Here is a 21,881-nt window from a genome sequence, read left to right as displayed (position 1 = left end):
TGGTTGTGCGTGAAAATCCCAGTAACTGAGCAGATTGTGAAATACTCAGACCGGCCCGTCTGGCACCAACAACCATGCCACGCTCAAAATTGCTTAAATCACCTTTCTTTCCCATTCAGACATTCAGTTTGGAGTTCAGGAGATTGTCTTGACCAGGACCACACCCCTAAATGCATTGAAGCAACTGCCATGTGATTGGTTGGTTAGATAATTGCATTAATGAGAAATTGAACAGGTGTTCCTAATAATCCTTTAGGTGAGTGTATATCAACAGAGCTGATAATGCTGGACTAGACTTTGTGTTAATATTGGTGTTTCATAACTCATGCAATATCAATTTATAACAGAAAACAATGACAGCGATGAGTTGACATTTTTACAGTAATTATTGTAACACCTACTCTTGGAATGCAAACAAAAACTGAACAATAACTTCCTTCTGATTTATGTTATTTGCCTTACAGGTTATAATACAGGACACATTAACAAAACAAATATGCATTTGATAAGTCTACTGGAATGACATCACTTTAAGAGCTTCTGTAGACAATGAGCCTTAATTAACTTTTAGTTACACATTATCAATAGCATGAATAGTTTCAGAGGCAATTACTATACATTTCATGTTAGAAAAATGCAGCCTTTAGCCACAAGTTACATTTCTGAGGATACTGCTTGACTATGAAGAAAAACTACTCTGGCTTTGCTATATAGCCTGTTTGTGTAGCATAATAAAACCCAGAGCCTTCACACCTGCACTCTCATGTGAAGCAGACACTTACTTACTTTTCTTCTCACATACTATTTTTCTCTGGGAGCTGGGAATTTCAAACAGTGTTTCATGTGTCCATAAGACTCTTATCCAATTCTCTTTGTTCAGCAGTCTTCATGGTTTTGTGTCCATCATCTGTGTTTTTGACATTTTCCTCATCTGAACAAATGTTTTTCAGCCGCATCTCTTCCCCATCATACAATCTCCTTGAAGACATCTCTTTACTGTTTCTTTTTCATACAGAGAAATGTGATGTGGAACTGAAGTCAGCAGAAGGTGAGCGCAGGTTATTCGGCTTATGCATATGTAGAATTTATATATATATATATATATATATATATATACCTTGAGATCCATTCCATAGCTTCCTTTGTCCATTTTTGATCTGTTCTTCTTGCAAAGTGTCCGGCCATTGCCATTTTAGCATTTTCACTCTTTCAATGATGTCGCATATTTTTATTTGTTCTCACATCCATTCTTTTAATTTTCTATCTCTTTTTGTTATTCCAAATATCTTTCTATTCTACTTTGTGTTGTCGTCAGTTTCTGTAACATTATTGTGTTTAGTGACCAGGTTTCACAGCCATAAGTGAGCACTGGTAGTATACAATGATCAAATACTACTCTCAGATGAATGGGGTAGTTTTCATTTTAACAGAATGCTCTTTCTTCCAAATGCTTCCCATTTTCACTCTTCTTTTGATTTCTTCTATAATATCTCCATTTGCGCTGATTTGTTGTCCAAGGTAGACATAACTTAAGTATCTACTTCGATTTTCTTAGACTAGTTTAATAGATTAAAATGAGCTGTTTGTGACACACTCACTCAAATGCAAACATGAATGGATACAGTTCAATGCTTTGCTACATTTACCACATAACTAAACACCAGTATAGCTGATTTAAATGTTTTTTTACAGTCATATTACTTACTGTGGTAGACTTTATACTGTACTTGCATGTATTTTTATTTTTATCACCAACTTATGTCAACTTCAGGAAATGTCGAGCGAAATAATAAACTTTGCTCTCTCATGCTGAAACTTTAAAGGTAGCTAAAGTGAAGGGTGGAGCAGGACATACACCCCCAGGGACACGCTGTGAATGATACTCCAGAGAAGCTGGATTTTAGCTGGTGTGTCACAAGGGCATAATGCAGAGGTATCCTGTGATTTGCCTTAGGCAGGTGATAATTCTCTCTTGACAAAACACAAGACAGGAATAATAACACCTTCCTTTACACTTGAATGCAAATAAACATCACTGTCTTAATTTTAAAGAGAGCTAAATTCAAATTACCAAAGTCAACAAGCCATTGTAGGAATGGATGGCATCTTGGAAATCACAGAGGCTTAAGTTCTTTGATATGTTTGACAAATCTATAAATCGTAAGTAGGCCATTGCACGCAAAATGAAAAAATCAAGAGTTGGCATTCTAATTTTACATTAAATATTTATTTTCATGAAATCATTCTGTTCGTCAAAATAAAACTAACCAATGGTGAACCAAATGCTATAGCTATGTCTCCTTTAATTAAATATAAGAAACAGCTTTCATGTGCTCCATGCTTTAACAAAGATCCCTGCCATAGATGGCTTTCAGGAAGTGTTTATTTTGGTCAGGTAAGCACTTAAGGCAAAGCCCTCTGTGCCACTATAATTTAATGTTACTTTATAAACCCCCTGAAATGTGCACAGGAAACAAGGGGCACAAATAATCTTACTGACTCAGTGTGGCACAGAGGGCCCTTGCATTGTCACATTGGCATGATGTGTTCTATACACTTTATTTGTAATGTGTATTTGTTCATATTTAATAATATAGCACTTAAAGTTAAGGCAATTGTTTAGATTACTTTGTTTAAACATGGATTTGTTCCAATTGTAAAGCTTACTCTAACTGCATTTTAACTACACAAACTAAATTAATGAAAAGGCAGGTAGAGATTTTATTTTAATTTGAACTTACATTTCTTTGCATTTTCACTTTAGGAAATTCTCCAAATAGTGTGTACAGTTAATTGTTTTAAATAAGGCTTGTCTTTAGAAGTGATACTTTTTGTAATCTAAATTGACTTAATTTACCCACCGTGTACTCACTGTGACCCTGTAATGGATAAATATAAATATGAATATGGATATGGATGTATAGATGGAACTCACCAAGTACTCCCCACTCCAATTATTAGGAAACAAATTCACTAATTAATGCATAAAATATAATCACTACTGATCCAGATATTCATTTTACAGTCTTAATCACGTTTGTGTTAATAAATACTGTGCCATTATGGGACGAAGATTACTTCAAGGTGTGATCTAGCATTTTTGGCTCAGGGACATCACCTGCAAAAAAGATCCTACAAGCAAACAGACAAACAAACAAACACACAAAAACACATTTACATTACTTACAATACACATACAATAAAATGTATTGCCATAAAAGGTGGGCAATATGGATAAAACTGATGCAGAGAGCAATAATATACGTATTAAAATGTGCTCAACTATGCTTCTATTGGTCAGACCTAGCAAGAGCAGCTATGGTAGGTGCAGAAGAGAAATGTGCCGAAGTCTTTTGGTCTTTTTGCAACTTTTTTTTAAATTGAGGTCAAGTTCAAATTACAATAAGAAATGAATAAGTACAATTAGTATCTATTATCTAACATTAACTGATATTTTAGTTGATATGAACAAGTCAGTAACTAATGCATGAACAACACATTAACACAGTATGTGTCAATGTTTACTAATGAATTAACTACTGCATGAATTCATGTTTTCATGTTGAATAATCTGATACAGTAACTAATGTGAACAAATTGCTTAGTTAACATGTATAAACATGACTCGTTTCAAGTACGACATAGTTAGATGTTTGTTAATCTTGAGCGTTGTCAAAATAGTCACCATATTTTCCATGTTGAATTAAATGATTGAAAATAACATTAAATACCCATAAAGAGAAAGATTATTGAAATATTTACAAACATGAACAGAGCTTATTGATGTTAACTAATTAATAAGGAGCACTAGTAATGCATAGGCAAGGCATGAACAGTTCACACTTTGTTAACTTCATGTTAATTAATTAATCAGCAAATGGTTTATTAGATGTTGGGACCAAAATGGTTAATGAGTAGATCATTATTAATTTGTGTGGCAATGACTTAACCCAAAGGTATATTTATTATATTTTCACAACAAAGTAGTAGTAGTAAGTGTTGACATGAATGATCAGGGATTTTATTGATGTATGAACTCCATGCTGCCATCTTCCTCTTCAAAACAGGTTGAGAAGTTACTGCATCCGAATATTCAGACATGAATTAAAACAAACCAAAACATTAATCCATGCAGTAATTAATTATTTAACATTAACAAATACGTTTCAGGCGTTGTTGATGCATTAGTTACTGCCATGTTCATGGTAACTAACATTAGTTAATGTAAGATAATAGATACTCATTGTAAAGTGTATGTATCTTTCTTTTTTGAGAATAATAAATAATGTTCAAATTGGGCCATATATTGTAACTCCAAAACACCACCTGCCTTTCTTCCATATCGTTCATCTGTTAAGGAAATCTGACCTGTCTCTGAAAGAGTTGTACTATTTTGCACTCACCCCTGAATGATAAATATTACATTCAATGGGAACCTACCTTCACAAACCGTGCCCATGAGGCAGTACAGTACAGTGAGGGAAAAAAGTATTTGATCCCCTGCTGATTTTGTACGTTTGCCCACTGACAAAGAAATGATCAGTCTATAATTGTAATGGTAGGTGTATTTTAACAGTGAGAGACAGAATAACAACAAAAATATCCAGAAAAACGCATTTCAAAAAAGTTATAAATTGATTTGCATGTTAATGAGGGAAATAAGTATTTGATCCCCTATCAATCAGCAAGATGTCTGGCTGCTAGGTGTCTTTTATACAGGTAACGAGAAGGGAGAAGCAATCAATCAATCAGATTCCAAAATCTCCATTATGGCCAAGACCAAAGAGCTGTCCAAGGATGTCAGGGACAAGATTGTAGACCTACACAAGGCTGGAATCGGCTACAAGACCATCGCCAAGCAGCTTGGTGAGAAGGTGACAACAGTTGGTGCGATTATTCGCAAATGGAAGAAACACAAAATAACTGTCAGTCTCCCTCGGTCTGGGGCTCCATGCAAGATCTCACCTCGTGGAGTTTCAATGATCATGAGAACGGTGAGGAATCAGCCCAGAACTACACGGGAGGATCTTGTTAATGATCTCAAGGCAGCTGGGACCATAGTCACCAAGAAAACAATTGGTAACACACTACGCCGTGAAGGACTGAAATCCTGCAGCGCCCGCAAGGTCCCCCTGCTCAAGAAAGCACATGTACAGGCCCGTCTGAAGTTTGTCAATGAACATCTGAATGATTCACAGGAGAACTGGGTGAAAGTGTTGTGGTCAGATGAGACCAAAATTGAGCTCTTTGGCATCAACTCAACTCGCCGTGTTTGGAGGAGGAGGATTGACCCCAAGAACACCATCCCCACTGTCAAACATGGAGGTGGAAACATTATGCTTTGGGAGTGTTTTTCTGCTAAGGGGACAGGAAAACTGCACCGCATCAAAGGGACGATGGACGGGGCCATGTACCCTCAAATCTTGGGTGAGAACCTCCTTCCCTCAGCCAGGGCATTGAAAATGGGTCGTGGATGGGTATTCCAGCATGACAATGACCCAAAACACACAGCCAAGGCAACAAAGGAGTGGCTCAAGACGAAGCACATTAAGGTCCTGGAGTGGCCTAGCCTGTCTCCAGACCTTAATCCCATAGAAAATCTGTGGAGGGGGCTGAAGGTTCGAGTTGCCAAACGTCAGCCTCGAAACCTTATTGACTTGGAGAGGATCTGCAAAGAGGAGTGGGACAAAATCCCTCCTGAGATGTGTGCAAACCTGGTGGCCAACTACAATTAATGTCTGACCTCTGTGATTGCCAACAAGGGTTTTGCCACCAAGTACTAAGTCGAAGGGGTCAAATACTTATTTCCCTCATTAACATGCAAATCAATGTATAACTTTTTTGAAATGCGTTTTTCTGGATTTTTTTGTTGTTATTCTGTCTCTCACTGTTAAAATACACCTACCATTAAAATTATAGACTGATCATTTCTTTGTCAGTGGGCAAACGTACAAAATCAGCAGGGGATCAAATACTATCAAATATATATATATCAGCAAGTAGTGGTTTAATGAGTTTAACTGCTGTCTTTTAGTTGCATTGTATCATAGTTGAACCCATTGTATTATGTTGACAATTATCTAAAAGAAATCCACTTAAAACAATTTTACCTGCAACATTTATGAATATATATATTTCAGAATGTGTTATTCACATCATATATATGAGAGATATGACTGTAAACAATCTGGACAGATCACTTTTGATTCATTGAGTGTTATAGAAAGCGTGTTCATAAAATAGTTTGGAAACAATGCTAGGTTTTGATCAAATGGATCAAATTGGTAAAGAAACAATGTTGTTTCTAAAGCTTGTATGACATGTACATTTACTTCTGTGTTGGAACATTGCCTTATCTAAATAAATCTCTGTTCAAGCAGACCCTTTGCTACCATCCAATTAACTAGCCTGGCCATAGGGAATAAACATATCAGCAAACAGAGCAACAGAGCAGAATAAACCAGTGGAGCTGAAATGCCGGAGCTCCACCTGGTGTCCACAGCAGAGAACATGATCTTTTGATTTATTCTGAATTTGATTTTGATTCAATTGTCATAGTTCCAGACCTGCTTTCCAGACAGCATGCCTAATTTTGGAAACCAACAAAGTAAGTTACATTATCTGAAATAAAATATGATATATGTAGTGTATAATCAACAAGCCTTAAAAAATTAACAAATAATGTCTGAAAGTCTGAAAGGCAAAAAGCAATCAGAAAAGGTAATTTAATAATAATAATAAATGTCAAAATTTAAATAAATTGTTAATAAAAGATATGGAAGCATTTTGTTTAGCAGGTGCTTCTTCTTCCTAATGGTAGAATGGTACTGTAATTTGAGTTTGGCAACCGGCTCTGTATTTTGACTCCATCCAGGCTATAGTTCCAGTTAACCTCACACAGCACAACACTTTGTTATAATATAAACTGTGCTTATATAATGTTATATCACATCTAAAAAAAGCATAGTTTATATATATGTATGCATGTATATATTCGTTTATGGAACAGCTGCAGAAAACGGTCAAGTGATTTTGTAAATAGTCATCTATTTTATAAACATGTGCACTCTGCCTTTTATCTCCCATGAGATGCTGCTCTGCTTGAGAAATCAAATGGAAACATTTTGTTCATGATGGCTAAGTATTACATTAATCACTCTAAAATGAAAAGGGATTATATTAACCACAAAATGGGTCTCTGGATAGATAGCTGTTCATTTACTTAATAGTTTTTTTATTTTTTTATGTAGAATTAATCAGACCATTGTAATCTAGGACAGATACAATAGCGCTCAGGTATCAGCTGTAGGACAGACACGACAGAGTGTAAATTCTGCAGAGTCCTTTAGATGCCTGTTCGGGTCAATTCACACCATTTGCTATTAAGTGCTAAACTGCCTATGAGATGTGTGACAATATTTAGCTGTGCTAAGGCTTACAATGAGACCGACACAGAGTTGTGGAAAATAGAGAAACCGAAAACTGTATTTCTCATAAATTCATATAAAACCAATGTATTTATTTCTTTCACTTTAATAGAAATACAACAACAATAATCTGACCTTCCTCCAAGGTCACTATGTCACTGTACCGTAAGATGTGAATGCCAGCATTTGCCTGCCACTGTAATTCACTCTTTATGGGACAAATGCTTGGCAGCAGTTATTGTCAATGCAGGAAAAAATAAAATGACTGTGGATTTAAAATGAAAATGAGTAGCTAAGGTAACAAATACATTGAAAAATAATTGATGCATGTGTTAGGATTTTACTGTATATCTCCAAAATCTTAGACCACAAAAGCATTTTCTAAATCACTTCCAAAGCTCTTATTTAAAGACTATTTACATTTCCTTTGGTTGACAGCCAAGTCCTCCATTATCATCTTATATCGCTGGCTTTTTATTATGTATACTGTAAACCTACAAGTACAGCAAATGTTACTTTGGAATCAAGTAAATATAAGCATCCTGCCGGACATTGGTGAGTAGTGCAAATTTTGCAGAAGATGTGATGTAATTGGTGCTAACTTGCAAAACCCTTTCTGAGATGTGGTGGTGATTTAAACAGGGAGACCACAGTATGACATTTGTGGTAACTCAAACTGAAAAACATTGATGAAAGTGGCAATTGACAGTCAGCAAATCGTTATCAACTGATGAGTTAATTTGAACTGTCATGTCACCATTTGAGTCATCTCTGTAACATCACAGAACTCTTAAGCATGATGTGCTCGTTGACAAAATGCTGACATAAAGTGTGTTGCTTGCATTTTAAAACAATCCTTATTATATACCAAATATCAAAAGAGCTGAATTCCCCTTGAATGTGTATCACCACCACCAGCCTTTGTCAGGCCTTCAATGCCCTCTTTTCCAGGTTACACCAGCACAATAAACAATTATTTTGAATTAATTATTAATTATGTCCACAATGTTAGATAACAAAAACACTTTCTAAGCCACTTCCTAGAAGGAAACCAAATAAAAGATGGGAAGATGAATTAAGAAGCTTTGCTGGCATGACCTGGAAAAGAGACAAGTGAAAAAATCTTGCGGAGGCTCATAATGATTATTTTTAATTTTATCATATACTTATTATTTTATTAAATAAAACAAACATCATGATAGTTCTTTAACTAGCCTGAAATGAAGCAGATGGTTAGATTTGGATCTGGAGAATTATTATACAATAATTTGCCTTCCAAACTTACTACAAAGGTGTTTGCACAGTAAATGAATGCATTTTCAAAATGTCAGCTGGAGTCTTGTCTAGCTAGTGGTATTGACTGTTTTGCTTTTACATGCCTGTTGTAGTTAGTAAATGAAATTTGAAACAACTTGTTTTTTTCTTTTAGATTGATATGTATGCACTTAAAAGATAAATTGTTTTTGCAGAGGTGGCATTGTTTTATAATGTACAGTGTTTGTAAAAGCCCTGTCTTTCTACGTTAAGTATTAGTGAAATGACTTGAAAGTATGCCGTTTGCCTCAAGTATTAAGGTCTTGCATAAATATGCTCTGAAGAAAGCAAGAAAAGGTAATCTGTGACATTTATATTTTGCATCCTGTAGCAAATTAACTTGTACCCTTTGTGCTGCAATAGCTTCAGAGATTGTTGATCTCAATCTAAGCAGAAGATACAGTTACATGTTCATGACAACATACCCACCCCCACCCTGTGTATCCCCATCTGTGCAAATCTGAGATGTACCAGGTGACACTTTTTCAAAAGACCGGGTTTACTGGATTTGGCTGCAATTATAGTTTGTACTAGGGTGAGTGTTTTTTAGTTAAATTCTGTTACTTGTATTTATAGAACAGTTGTTCATCCTATTAATATTTAGTTATATTTATTATCACCGTTAACTAAAAAACAATTTTAGTTATTATTACAGATAATATCATGGTAAAAACATTTACTTACCAATTATTGTAGTACAGCTTTCCACATGCTTTAATACAGCCAGATACATTATTTATGCAGTTAAACATAATATATACAGATGGGTGACAAATTAAAGGAAAAACCAGCATAAAGTGTCTCAGTAAGGTGTTGGGCACCACGAGCCACCAGAACAGCTTCAATGCTCTTGGCACAGATTCTACGAGTCTCTGAACTCTACTGGAGGGATGAACACCATTCTTCCAAAAGATATTCCCTCATTTGGTGTTTTGATGATGGTGGTGGAGAGCGCTGTCTAACATATCGGCTCAAAATCTCCCATAGGTGTTCAATTGGGTTGAGATCTGGTGACTGCGAAGGCCACAGCATATGATTCACATCATTTTCATACTCATCAAACCATTCAGTGAGCCCTCGTGCCCTGTGGATGGGGGCATTGTCATCCTGGACCACTCCCATCAGGACAGAAATGTTTAAGCATAGGATAAAGGTGATCACTCAGAATAACTCTGTAATTATTTGCAGTGACCCTTCCCTCTAATGGGAACCAAACCATGCCAGGAAAATGCCCCCCACAGCATAACAGAGCCTCCGGACTCCCTCACTGTAGGGGTCAAGCAGTCAGGCCTGTACTGTTCTCTGAGTGTCCCACACATGCACTCGCCCACTTGTCCAGAACACTAGCCAGTTGTGACTGAAGCTCCTGCCATTTGTGCCCTAATAATGACCCCTCTTTCAAAGTCACTCAAATCCTTTCCTCTTGCCATCTTGATCCAAAATTGAGGTCAACTGGGCCTGCTCAGCATTTTTATACATGCCACAGAGCATGATAGGATGTTAATTGCTTAATTGTATCATGCAGAACACCTTTTTGGAGGCATCTGCATTTGTAATGTTCCACCACTCATTTATACAGGTGGGAAAAAAGTATTTGATCCCCTGCTGATTTTGTACGTTTGCCCACTGACAAAGAAATGATCAGTCTATAATTTTAATGGTAAGTGTATTTTAACAGTGAGAGACAGAATAACAACAAAAAAATCCAGAAAAACGCATTTCAAAAAAGTTATACATTGATTTGCATGTTAATGAGGGAAATAAGTATTTGACCCCTTCGACTTAGTACTTGGTGGCAAAACACTTGTTGGCAATCACAGAGGTCAGATGTTTCTTGTAGTTGGCCACCAGGTTTGCACACATCTCAGGAGGGATTTTGTCCCACTCCTCTTTGCAGATCCTCTCCAAGTCATTAAGGTTTCGAGGCTGACGTTTGGCAACTCGAACCTTCAGCTCCTTCCACAGATTTTCTGTGGGATTAAGGTCTGGAGACTGGCTAGGCCACTCCAGGACCTTAATGTGCTTCTTCTTGAGCCACTCCTTTGTTGCCTTGGCTGTGTGTTTTGGGTCATTGTCATGCTGGAATACCAATCCACGACCTATTTTCAATGCCCTGGCTGAGAGAAGGAGGTTCTCACCCAAGATTTGACGGTACATGGCCCCGTCCATCATCCCTTTGATGCGGTGCAGTTTTCCTGTCCCCTTAGCAGAAAAACCTCCCCAAAGCATAATGTTTCCACCTCCATGTTTGACGGTGGGGATGGTGTTCTTGGGGTCATTCCTCCTCCTCCAAACACGGCGAGTTGAGTTGATGCCAAAGAGCTCGATTTTGGTCTCATCTGACCACAACACTTTCACCCAGTTCTCCTCTGAATCATTCAGATGTTCATTGGCAAACTTCTGACGGGCCTGTACATGTGCTTTCTTGAGCAGGGGGACCTTGCGGGCGCTGCAGGATTTCAGTCCTTCACGGCGTAGTGTGTTACCAATTGTTTTCTTGGTGACTATGGTCCCAGCTGCCTTGAGATCATTAACACGATCCTCCTGTGTAGTTCTGGGCTGATTCCTCACCGTTCTCATGATCATTGAAACTCCACGAGGTGAGATCTTGCATGGAGCCCCAGACCGAGGGAGACTGACAGTTATTATGTGTTTCTTCCATTTGCGAATAATCGCACCAACTGTTGTCACCTTCTCACCAAGCTGCTTGGCGATGGTCTTGTAGCCCATTCCAGCCTTGTGTAGGTCTACAATCTTGTCCCTGACATCCCTGGACAGCTCTTTGGTCTTGGCCATGGTGGAGAGTTTGGAATCTGATTGATTGATTGCTTCTGTGGACAGGTGTCTTTTATATAGGTAACGAGCTGAGATTAGGAGCATTCCCTTTAAGAGAGTGCTCCTAATCTCAGCTCGTTACCTGTATAAAAGACACCTGGGAGCCAGAAATCTTGCTGATTGATAGGGGATCAAATACTTATTTCCCTCATTAACATGCAAATCAATGTATAACTTTTTTGAAATGCGTTTTTCTGGATTTTGTTGTTGTTTTTCTGCCTCTCACTGTTAAAATACACCTACCATTACAATTATAGACTGATCATTTCTTTGTCAGTGGGCAAACGTACAAAATCAGCAGGGGATCAAATACTTTTTTCCCTCACTGTATATATACACCGATGAGCCATAACATTATGACCACCTGCCTAATATTGTGTAGGTTCCCCTTTTGCCGCCAAAACAGTAATGAAACGTCGAGGCATGGACTCCACTAGACCTCTGAAGGTGTGCTGTGGTATCTGTCACCAAGACGTTAGCAGCAGATCCTTTAAGTCCTGTAAGTTGCGAGGTCCCACAGATGCTCGATTGGATTGAGATCAACACCTTGAATTTGTGATTCATCAGACCAGGCCACCTTCTTCCATTGCTCCGTGGTCCAGTTCTGATGTTCACATGTCCATTGTAGGTGCTTTTGGCAGTGGACAGGGGTCAGCATGGGCACCCTGACTGGTCTGCGGCTATGCAGCCCCATACACAACAAACTGTGATGCACTGTGTGTTCTGACACCTTTCTATCAGAACCAGCATTAACTTTTTCAGCAATTTGAGCTACAGTAGCTCGTCTGTTGGATCGGACCACACGGGCCAGCCTTCGCTCCCCACGTGCATCAATGAGCCTTGGCCGCCCATGACCCTGTCGCCGGTTCACCGCTTTTCTTTCCTTGGACCACTTTTGATAGGTACTGACCACTGCAGACCGGGAACACCCTTACAAGAGCTGCAGTTTTGGAGATGCTCTGACCCAGTCGTCTAGCCATCACAATTTGGCCCTTGTCAAAGTTTCTCAGATCCTTACGCTTGCCCATTTTTCCTGCTTCTAACACATCAACTTTGAGGACAAAATGTTCACTTGCTGCCTAATATATCCCACCCACTGACAGGTACCATTATAACGAGATTATCAGTGTTATTCACTTCACCTGTCAGTGGTCATAATGTTATGGCTGATCGGTGTATGTATATATAAAATCAAATATCAAATCTGTTTGTTTTTCACTGTCAATTTTACAAAAACTGTACTAATTAAAAAAATAGTATCAACATTAGTAAGTAAATTCAGGAAACTTTAATTTAACAGTTGTAAATGTTTAATTAGTAGCTCAATTCTGCATGAAAACAAGGCATCAGCCTACAGGAGTAACTTGCCTGAAACCATGGCGCTCTTCAAAAGATTTTAAATAAATTAAGAAAATAAATAATTCCTTTCTGTGAAACACAACACATCCCTGACTAAGAGGCATTTGAAGAGATCTGGAGAAAATATAGGAACTTATTCATAAAACATGTACCTCCTTTCCTTTATTAGAAACAAAAAACACAAGCCAGACAAGAGTCAGATCAGTCTTTCAATCAATATTACATAAAAAGTTCAGATTTATTTATGATATTGATTTCAAATGCATCATGCATATAAATCATAAAATGTGTAATATAATATATGTATATATGTATGTATGTATAATACAATATTAAAATAGTTAATATTACATTGATGAAAACAGACCACACTAGGATGCATATTTAACCATACAGTAATTCATAGTAGAGAATTAAAACCTTTTTTTTTACCTGGCAACTTGAGTCTCAACAGAAATCAGTGAATGATGGCTGTTCAAGAAGTCTTATAGAGATCAGAATTAACATATTTGTGAGAGCCTTTATATTCAGTAGATATAGAAAGTATTGGCCTAGCAGAATTTGGTGTTCTCTATTTCTGTAGATGACAGAACACAGCTCGATGACTGCACATTTTCCTTACGAGTGCTCTTTTTTCTGTTTTGATTCAGTTTCTCCTAATTTATTACACACAACTGGGTGAAATTTGTTGATTTTTCAAAATCGTAGTATTTGTTCCCTTAAGGTTCTTTTTGCATCATATGATTTTCAAGCTTCAGTTCACACTTTGGTTTCACACACCTGGATTAGTCCTAATCTTGAACTACCCAATGTTATATTATGTAGAGTAGTCCAAGACTAGTGCTAATCATCTCTGGCGGGCGACATTCTCATTTAATATTTCTGCAAGTTCATCAATTTGAACCAGATATGTAGCCTATTTTAGTTTGAAAAGTTGTACTTGAAATAATTTCACATTATTCTACATCTCTGCCTTCTGTTTTGTACCAAGCATATGCAGAAGAACAGAAAGCTTATTTTAAATAGTGAAATGTTGGACGGTTTCACAAACTGCTAGTATGATGATCACAGACCTAAGACTCGTAATATTCTGTACAAACTGTTATTACAACGTTCTGCATTGCTCTAGTGAATGTAAAACGGAATGTGAGTTTTACCAAAACAGGCGTAACAATAACAAAATGTTGGATTTTGTTTTTGTTTATTAATATTTCATTATGATTATACATGATGTTTTAGTTACTATTAACATATAATAATAGTAATAATAGATGATTAATAAGTATTTCCGTTATCGTAAGGTCTACAGTCAGTCATCAAAGTTTCATAATAGGAAATACATTAAGTAACACTTTATAATGGCATATACAAATCATATACATGTACATGGAATCTTTGGCCTTGTCTGTATCGCACTAAAATAATAATGACAATAAACAAGCTTCAAATGACATTAAAGTATGCACTCCTTTTCCATCCTTAGTTAAATCGAAATTACTCATTGAAAAAATATCAGGAGGTCATTAAAATGTTTCAGTTTTTAAATTCAGTACTGTCAACTCATTTTAATGAGTTAAGTTTCAATAATCCTTACTAAAAATTGTATTAAACAAGATCTGGAGATGTAGCAAGCTTTCATGGCTGGCATATTTCCTACATTCCTACATTCCTACATTTTAAGATGTATCTTTCCTACAATGTTGTGTAGGTGGAATTGTACATACATGTTGTAATACATGTTGATGTATTAAATGTGGATTTTCCATGTCATATGGGTCCTTAGTCTCACATTTTGTATGACCTCTTTGGCTTGTCAAACATGCTAAGCATCTGGAATTTACAAGTAGATGTTCTTCAAATGGGTTGAATACTATTGTTTATCAGGAAGCAATGTGTATATGTACATGTAGATTGCAGACTTGTATAGATAAAACAGATGGAAGCCAAGACAACTGAGCACCTACAGCAAACAAGCCAGTGTTAAAGTGAATGCAGTAGGTGTTCCTAAAGGTCGCCATTTACCGACAGAGGCTCCAGCCATTGTAATCCCAAATAAAAGATGGTAAACATTAGCCGGGATGCTTGGGGCTACTGTAGCAATGCCACGTTGTGTTATTCTCACACTCAACACAAATTCTGGAAAGCTGTGGAACTGTTCATGAATGATAAATGATTGGAAAATTCATTTATTTTGTTTTGTTTATTTTGTAAAGGACAAACAAAGTCATTTACAGGAAGGTTTGGCAGGCTTTGGAAATCATGTGTTGGGCACCATGGAGTCTCAACGGATGCTAAACACAAAAGGGGCATTAGAAAGAGACGTGCACTTAATGTAAGTAATTAATCTCATGAGTTATGGTGTCATGTACATTGGAGTTGCTACAACCCATATATTCTGTCACTATATATTTACATACATACATATGAATGATAATTTAAACACATCATTTCAAATGTATTTTAAGTAATCTTACAAACCATATGTATGCAGGTTGTATTCCTTCTTTTTCTCATTTGTCAAGCCAGTTCATCAAAACCGGTCTTTCTTCTTTCTGATGAGAGTAATTTAGGGTTAGCTTGGATGTGTACTCATCGTGAGTGTTACCAAACACACCCTTTGTCCACAAGTCACATTCCTGAGGGTATTGTATGACACTCAAGAGCAGAAAGATGTAGTAGTAGCTTTAAAAATGTATTCTACAGTTTGTATTGTATCTTCTGTTTATGCACTGCCAAAACTACCTCAGACCTTCACTCTGCCGCCTCTGACTGTAGCAGGGAAAGTTTGTACCAGGTAAAGAGCAGATACAGGCAAACTCTCTCCACGGTTCCCAGGATGCAGTGGGACTCACTTTGTCTTTGGCATTCAATCTCTGACTGGAGTGTTAGAACTGTGGTGATGGTTCTTTTCAATTTTTGCATCCAGTAGTTTCCTTATCAATTTTGTGAAACTAATACTGCACAACCACGGAAAAATACTGGAAGACTCCCATTATCCTATTTTAAATAATGACAATATTCAGGAAATTAATTAATCATAATTTATAGGTATTGTTTAACACAGAAGGATAGATTTTGACTGACCGATCTTGTCATGTTGTTATAAAATGTAGCTATTCCTGATTTTGCTGATTATGATTCCACAAATGCCTTCCACCAACACAATCACTTGCAGCCAGCTCCATAATTCCAGCTAAAGCCATTTAAAGCACTGCCAGATTAAGGCATTTAAGCAACTCCAGAAATCTTCATTACAGCTGGACATTGCTATAACTCTGAGCAGGCTTGATGGGTTGGCGATTATACTGGAGTTGAAAGATATTGAAATCTACAATTTGGAAAATTGTGCTCTCAAACCCTTTGAGCCAACCAGCCTTCAAAGCACTAAATAATATGGTTTTGCTGCTAAGGTTTCTACATTTTTGTAATTTAACACTATTATGGTTTGAAATAATTTATATAATCCCAGAAGCTGTTCTGTTATCTAAGAATAATCAACATATATATGTATATGTATATGTATATATTTTATAAAGATATTTTGGTAACACTTTACAATACATCTCCCAGTTACAGTGTATTTACATAGTAGGTACTCAGTAACTATATTTGTAGTTACTCACAAGAATGGTGTAATTATGCATTATTACAATTTAAATAAGGTGTAAAAATGATTAACGGTGTAATGTAAGTACACAATTGTCTGGTAAGGATGTCCACAGGGAGGCTACCTTTGGAGCTATACTGGGCATGGCCCACTGTTTACAAATTAAGTACATTGTAATAATACATAGATTCACTGTAATTATGAGTAACTACAGATACAGTCACTGAGTACCTACTATGTAAATACACAATAACTAGGGAGACATTGTAAAGTGGTACCAATATTTTATATTATGGTGGTTGGTTTTAAGGAAGACTACACATACATATTATTAACACAATCAATGTTTTCTTTTTAATACATTAATTGTATTTTTTTTTTTGTATATGAAACATTTAACTGCAATTATAATTAGGCTATCTATGAAATAAAGTATTCAAACCAAAGTATTAATTAACAGCATTCTCCCCTGGTATCCCACTCTACCCATATGCTCCAGTATCTGTCTTTGAAATACATTACAGTTCCCAATGTGCTTAACATGTGAATGTGCATGTGATGCAATGACTTTTGTTTTATTATTAAAATCAAAATAGGACATCTTTGGATGATTCTTATTCTTGGCAAGGTGGAAATGGCACCTGCTATTTCATATCTTAGGGTTTGATGGAGAAATCTATGTGCATCCATTCAATAATACCGTTTGCTATAATAAAAAATGAATACAGAACATTCTTCCTCAGTACTGACACTATCTCAGTTTCAGTGGGGCTCAATATTAAAAATGAGGGGAGATGTGCTTTTATTGAAACCTCTAAACAATCTGTGTGTGTGAGTGTGTCTATATCATTAGATATAGATATTGACACACACACACACACACACACACACACACACACACACACACACTACAAGCTAAGCAATACCCACTATAACGCTACAATTATATAATGTTACTTTGACCCTGGTAAAAAATACACACACACAAGGAAACAATAGTAGCAAGAGGAAACAAAAGAAAGGTGCAAATGCACTTGTCCCAGATGAGGGATCCAGTTTTCATTCTCTACACTCTCATACTGACCCACCATCCCCACTGTGGTCAACCTGGCCACTGTCCAGACTGTCTCCTCTGTCTGCCCTGGCCGCCACTCATTTCCGTTGCTAGTTTTTTTTCCGTTTCTCTCCTCCTGTTCGCCTGGCCACTCCATTTAGGAATATTGGAGCCCAATTAGTAAGTGGGCTCAGATGTGTACTCTGAATGTGCAATTAGTCACTAGGCAATACCTCTGTCTAGCTACAGACTACCCAAAAACAATAAATGTGAATAAAAAACAAAAACATCACAAATAACCAATCATACTAACAACATGTGCATACATTTTTTTTTTGATAAATTAGCATTTATTAGTTGAGCTCCTGTCACCTCCCATGACAGACTTCTTGTTTTAAATAATTTAACTAAGTTCCTGTGTTAAAAAAAATTATATACAGTACTGTGCAAAAGTTTTAGGCAGGTCTGAAAAAATGCTATAAAGTAAGAATTCTTTCAAAAATAATCATGTTAATAGATTCTATTTATCAATTAACTAAATGCAAAGTGAGTGAATAGAAGAAAAATCTACATCAAATCCATATTTGGTGTGACCACCCTTTGCCATCAAAACAGCATCAATTCTTCTAGGTACATTTGAACACAGTTTTTGAAGGAACTCGGCAGGTAGGTTGGCCCAAACATCTTGGAGAACTAACCACAGTTCTTCTGTGGATTTAGGCAGCCTCAGTTGCTTCTCTCTCTTCATGTAATCCCAGACAGACTCGATGATGTTGAGATCAGGGCTCTGTGGGGGCCATACCATCACTTCCAGGACTCCTTGTTCTTCTTTATGCTGAAAATAGTTCTTAATGACTGTCGCTGTATGTTTGGGGTCGTTGTCATGCTGCAGAATAAATTTGGGGCCAATCAGATGCCTCCCTGATGGTATTGCATGATGGATACTACTACTACTACTATTGCCCTTCACCCCAGTCAGTATATGGGCCGCCAACCGCAGATCTCCAGAGTCCTCTGTCCTTGGCCATTTTCTCTAGCTGGTTCCAGGTGTAGCCCATTTCTATGGTGTCAGCCTGAAGGTCGTGTCGCCAGGTGTTTCTTGGATGGCCTCTTTTCCGCTTGCCTTGGGGGTTCCATCGCAGTACCTGTCTGGTGATGTTGGTTGGCCAACAGCCCCATCTTCTGCTTCTGATTTCTTCCTGTGCTGGGAGTTGATGGGTCCTCTCCCAGAGGTTGATGTTGCTGGTGGTATCTTGCCAGTGGATCTGGAGAATCCTTCTGAGGCAGCTGTTTATGAAGGTCTGGACCTTCCTTGTGGTTGTTTTGGTTGTCCTCCAGGTTTCAGCTCCATACAGGAGAACTGATTTCACATTGGAGTTAAACAGTCGAATCTTTATGCCAAAGACAGCTCTCTGGAGATCCAGATGTTCTTGAGCTGTAAGAAGGCTGCTCTTGCCTTGCCAATCCTTGCTTTGACGTCTACATCTGTGCCACCCTGCTGGTCGATGATGCTGCCTAGGTAGGTGAAGGACTGCATTTTTCCAGTGGACTTCCATTCAGTGTGACTGGGTCATTGCTGACAGAGTTGATCTTGGTCTTGTCCTTGTGGATGTTGAGGCCAACCTGTGATGACGTGGCTGCCACTACGTTGGTCTTCTCTTGCATCGGCTGTTTGCTGTGCGAAAGGAGTGCAAGGTCGTCAGCAAAGTCCAGGTTATCAAGTTGGGTCCACAACGTCCACTGGATTCCGTTCCTGCGCTCGTAAGTGGATATCTTCATAATCCAATCGATGACAAGGAGGAAGAGAAAGGGTGACAACAAGGATCCTTGTCTGACTCCGGTTCGCACCTGAAAGCTGTTTCTGAGCTGCCCTCCATGGATCACTCTGCAGTGTACTCCGTTGTATGAGTTCTTGATCAGGTTAACCACCTTTACTGGGATGCCATAGTGCCGAAGGAGCTTCCAGAGGGTCTCTCGTTCCACACCTTCTCATAGTCAACAAAGTTGATGTACAATGAGGAGTTCCACTCCACAGGCTGCTCGACTATTATGCGGAGCCTCTGCTGGGATACTGTCAGGTCCAGCCACCTTCCTGTTCTTCATCATGGTGATGGCTCTGGTTGGTTGGTTTGTCACAATTGATTGGGAGGTCCTCGTTGGCTGTGTCGATGTGTGCTGGATTTGGTGGTGCTGGTCTGTTCAGGAGTTCCTCAAAGTGTTCCGCCTATCTGTTAATCTGTTGTTCTATTCCTGTTATGGACTTTCCCTGCTTGTCTTTGACAGGACATTCTGGCTTGGTGAACTTTCTAGACAGTCGCTTGGTGATGTTGTAAAGCTGTTTCATGTTGCTGCTGTATGCTGCCTGCTCCGCTTCTGCTGCCAGTCTATCCACATAGTCTCTCTCGTCCTCCCTAATGTTCCTCTTCACTGCTCTGTGGGCTTCTGCATATTCTTTTTGGGCCTTGGCCTTTGCTGCTCTAGTCCTGCTGCTGTTAACTGCTGTCTTCTTCTTCTTTCTGTCTTCTATCTTAGTCAAGGTCTCTGCTGTGATCCACTCTTTCTGCTGGGGTTTCTTGACTCCAAGCACTTCCTGGCATGCTGACCTAAGTGTCTCTCTCACTTTCTGCCAGGGAAGTAAGCATGATGTGTCTTTCATCTGCTGCAGTAAGTTTCCTTGGCCGACCACTGCGTCTACGGTCCTCAACGTTGCCCGTTTCTTTGTGCTTCTTCAAAAGAGCTTGGACTGCCCATCTGGAAACCCCTGTCTGCCTGGGAGAGACCTTGCTGATGCAGTATAACTACCTTGTGTCTTGTTGCTGTGCTCAATCTTGCCATGGTGTAAGACTTTTGACAGTAAACTGTCTTCAGCAGCCTCACCTTGTTAGCTGAGTTTGGCTGTTCCTCACCCAGTTTTATTCCTCCTACACAGCTGTTTCTGTTTCAGTTTATGATTGTGTTTCAACCTACATATTGAATTGATGATCATTAGCACCTATTTGGTATAACTGTTTAATCATACACCTGACTACATGCCTACAAAATCCCTGACTGTGTGCAAGTGTACCTAGAAGAATTGATGCTGTTTTGAAGGCAAAGGGTGGTCACACCAAATATTGATTTTAGATTTTTCTTCTGTTCACTCACTTTGCATTTAGTTATATATTTACAATAAACTTGTTTACAAAACATAAAGGACTTCATGATTCATTTAACCTCAGCTTATAGAATCTTGTTGGATGAAATGTTGGAGAAAGCATTTGCTGTTAACTTTATCAAACATAGAAAATAAAGGAGTGATTAAACCTGAAATGTTACAATACTGTCTGACGTCCATTATCCACCTCATCCCCATCCTAATAAGTAAATAAGTAAACAACACAATAAACCTAAACGAGTATATGAGTCTGTCAGTCTTTGTTAGCCTCCCATTTAAAATAACATAATTGTCTGATTTATTTAACTGTTATTTAACTTATTTGTTCTGGATTCATGTTCCAGCACACTGTTGAAGACGGCACATGTACCTACCTATTATTATTATTATTATTATTATTATTATTATTATTATTATTATTATTATTATATTGTTTTCAAATAATATAGAGTAAATACAGTTGTTGGGTCTTAATAGGGTTAATACACTGTGATGGGGATACTCTTTATATGACACACGTTGTTATTGTTGACTTGGTATTGGCATCGCTGTTTGTCTGCTCTGAAATATCTGGCTTGGTTATAGCACTTTGCTGTAATTGGCATTCACGGTTATTGTCTGCATTGTCATAGAACGTGCAGTGATGTCATCGCAGTCTTTGTTTCACTGTAATGCCGTGTAACCGTGAGATGGAATGTATGGAAGCACACTGATGCTGCCAAGTACTCTCCCTTTTCTCCTCATTGCATTGTGAATTCAGATTACATATTTTCCTGGTTTTGGAGAAAAAAATTAACCTTTCATTGTTAAGATTTAAGGCTGACATATGAAAAGATTGTGTTTTAAAGCAGGCGTCAAGCAAATGCAAGATTTATGGCACAGATGCTCAACAAACAAAACAAAAATTTAAAACAAGAAAAGTTACTGGTTATATAAAACACATTAAGTATTAAGTACCTGATGTATTAAATTTAATAAATTTTGAAATATTCCCTTAACTAGGGTTTTGACTTAATTAGATCAATGCTTTGTACATCATCGTCTTTAAGTTGAGTTAAACTCAAGTTTTTCAGGGAAAAACTAAGGGGAAATATGATGTGATTGAAATAGGTTTTTATTCATTATGTATTT

The 21,881-nt window shown here is 37.7% G+C and overlaps 1 pseudogene; it reads right to left on the bottom strand.

Moving 5' to 3' along the window:
• Positions 1–18,552: 18,552 nt before the first annotated feature.
• LOC136751849 (uncharacterized) lies at positions 18,553–20,318 on the bottom strand (annotated as a pseudogene).
• Positions 20,319–21,881: the final 1,563 nt, after the last annotated feature.

Source organism: Amia ocellicauda, chromosome 6 (assembly GCF_036373705.1).
Source record: "Amia ocellicauda isolate fAmiCal2 chromosome 6, fAmiCal2.hap1, whole genome shotgun sequence".
NCBI lineage: Eukaryota > Metazoa > Chordata > Actinopteri > Amiiformes > Amiidae > Amia > Amia ocellicauda.
The sequence above is the reverse complement of the archived record's forward strand: the minus strand, read 5'-3'. Positions and strand labels throughout refer to the sequence as shown.